We start from the raw sequence: 3,153 nt of genomic DNA, 5'->3' as shown, positions 1-3,153 counted from the left end.
ATCATACATCTTGGATTGTTACTTTTTACTATTTATCATTAGCCTCGCAGAAAACTCTCCTGCCCCACGGTTTCTTCATTGCTTTTTTCTTCTGCATTTCTCAGTGTATAAATCAGGGGGATTAACATAGGAGTGATAATGGTATAAAACACAGCCACCATCTTATCCTCTGAAAAGGTAGTATCAGGACACATATATATGAAAGCACAGGGACCAAAAAAGATGCCGATCACGGCAATGTGGGGGCCACAGGTGGAGAGAGCTTTGTGCCTGCCTTCTGCTGACTGCTTTCATAGGGACACCAGGATGACAATATAGGAGATTAGGAAAATGACAAAGCTCCCCAGAGCCATGGTACCGCTGTTGGCTGTCACAACACCACTAACAACATATGTGTCTGTGCAGGCGAGTTTTAGCACGGGGTGAACATCGCAAAAGTAGTGATCAATCTCATTGTGTCCACAAAAGGGTAGTTGGACTACCAGAGCCACTTGGATGATGGAGTGTAAGAACCCACCTATCCAAGTCCCCAGCAGCATTTTATTGCATCTGTCTCGATCCATGATGGTCATATAGTGTAGGGGTTTACAAATAGCCATGTAACAATCATAGGCCATTACAGTAAGAATGAAGATCTCAATACAACCAAAGAAATGTACCCCAAAGAGTTGCAACATGCACCCCATGTAGATAGTTTTCTTTTTGGCTAATAGGTCCAAAATCATCTTAGGAGCTATGACTGAAGAGTAACAAATATCCACAAAAGACAAGTAGTTGAGAAAGAAATACATAGGAGACTTGAAAAGGTTGCCCACACAAACCATCAGTATGATGACAAAGTTTCCCAGAAGAATAACCATGTAGAAGAAAGAAAACACCACAGAACACACTTCTTCAACCTCTATGTTCTGAGAAAGACCCCAAAAAACAAATTCAATTACATTGCTTATTTTTTCCATGGAATTAGTTTAGCAGGCCAAGTTCCCAAGAAACAATTACATTACCTGAAAGAAAAAAAAAATTAACAAAGACCAACAACATTTATTTTTAACTGAAAACAAATGAATATCCAGAATCAATAAAAATCGAAAAATGGTTACTTACCACTGCTTAGCATGTATACCTAAAGAAATGTAAGTGCACATATTCTACATGTTTTGATCATCTTATGTCAAGATGATAGTCCTTTAATTCAGATTTAGACACAAAGTCAAAAGAGATAAAATAAATACTCTAAGTCACACATCTAAACAACCCTCTGACTTCTCTCATGTTTCATAAAGATTCTTTCATCTGTTTCTAACAATTTGCTTCTTTGTAATCTAAGACACTCAACTGAAAATTCAAACAACTTTTGAGTTTCAGAATATGACAACATCTATATTCTGAAAATGTTCATCTTACTTTTGACACACAAACACACATGCACACACACAGTTTCCTGTCTGAATACTGCTCAGTTCAGTTCAGTTCAGTCGCTCAGTCATGTCCGACTCTTTGCGACCCCAAGAATCGCAGCATGCCAGGCCTCCCTGTCCATCACCAAATCCCGGAGTTCACTCAGACTCACGTCCCTCGAGTCAGTGATGCCATCCAGCCATCTCATCCCCTGTCATCCCCTTCTCCTCCTTCCCCCAATCCCTCCCAGCATCAGAGTCTTTTCCAATGAGTCAACTCTTCACATGACATGGCCAAAGTACTGGAGTTTCAGCTTTAGCATCACTCCTTCCAAAGAAATCCGACGGCTGATCTCCTTCAGAATGGACTGGTTGGATCTCCTTGCAGTCCAGGGGACTCTCAAGAGTCTTCTCCAACACCACAGTTCAAAAGCATTAATTCTTCGGCACTCAGCTTTCTTCACAGTTCAACACTCACATCCATACATGACCAGTGGAAAAACCATACCCTTGACTAGAAAGACCTTTGTTGGCAAAGTAATGTCTGCTTTTCAATATGCTATCTAGGTTGGTCATAACTTTTCTTCCAAAGAGTAAGAGACTTTTAATTTCATGGCTGTAGTCACCATCTGCAGTGATTTTGGAGCCCAGAAAAATAAAGTCTGACACTGTTTCCACTGTTTCCCCATCTATTTCCCATGAAGTTATGGGACCAGATGCCATGATCTTTGTTTTCTGAAAGTTGAGTTTTAAGCCAACTTTTTCACTCTCCTCTTTCACCTTCATCAAGAGGCTTTTTAGTTCCTCTTTAATTTCTGCCATAAGGGTGGTGTCATCTGCATATCTGAGGTGATTGATATTTCTCCTGGCAATCTTGATTCCAGCTTGTGCTTATTCCAGCCCAGCACATCTCATGATGTACTCTGCATATAAGTTAAATAAGCAGGGTGACAATAAACAGCCTTGACATACTCCTTTTCCTATTTGGAACCAGTCTGTTGTTCCATATCCAGTTCTAACTGTTGCTTCCTGACCTGCATACGAATTTCTCAAGAGGCAAATAGATTTAAGGGAGTATATCTGATAGATAGACTTCCTGATGAACTATGGACTGAGGTTCATTATATTGTACAGGAGACAGGGATCAAGACCATCCCCATGGAAAAGAAATGCAAAAAAGCAAAATGGCTATCTGGGGAGGCCTTACAAATAGCTGTGAAAAGAAGAGAAGTGAAAAGCAAAGGAGAAAAGGAAAGATATAAGCATCTGAATGCAGAGTTCCAAAGAATAGCAAGAAGAGATAAGAAAGCTTTCCTCAGCGATCCATGCAAAGAAATAGAGGAAAACAACAGAATGGGAAAAACTAGAGATCTCTTCAAGAAAATTAGAGATACCAAGGGAACATTTCATGCAAAGATGGGCTTGATTAAGGACAGAAATGGTATGGACCTAAAAGAAGCAGAAGATATTAAGAAGAGGTAGCAAGAATACACAGAAGAACTGTACAAAAAAGATCTTCATGACCCAGAGAATCACGATGGTGTGATCACTCACCTAGAGCTAGACATCCTGGAATGTGAAGTCAAGTGGGCCTTAGAAAGCATCACTACGAACAAAGGTAGTGGAGGTGATGGAATTCCAGGTGAGCTATTTCAAATCCTGAAAGATGATGCTGTGAAAGTGCTGCACTCAATATGCCAACAAATTTGGAAAACTCAGCAGTGGCCACAGGACTGGAAAAGGTCGGTTTTCATTC

At 40.3% G+C, this 3,153-nt stretch overlaps 1 pseudogene; it reads right to left on the bottom strand.

The window, feature by feature from the left end:
- Nucleotides 1-28: 28 nt before the first annotated feature.
- Nucleotides 29-997, bottom strand: LOC133258820 (olfactory receptor 4S2-like; annotated as a pseudogene).
- Between the last annotated feature and the right edge of the window lie 2,156 nt (nt 998-3,153).

Source organism: Bos javanicus, chromosome 13 (assembly GCF_032452875.1).
Source record: "Bos javanicus breed banteng chromosome 13, ARS-OSU_banteng_1.0, whole genome shotgun sequence".
NCBI classification, from domain to species: Eukaryota; Metazoa; Chordata; class Mammalia; order Artiodactyla; family Bovidae; genus Bos; species Bos javanicus.
The sequence above is the reverse complement of the archived record's forward strand: the minus strand, read 5'-3'. Positions and strand labels throughout refer to the sequence as shown.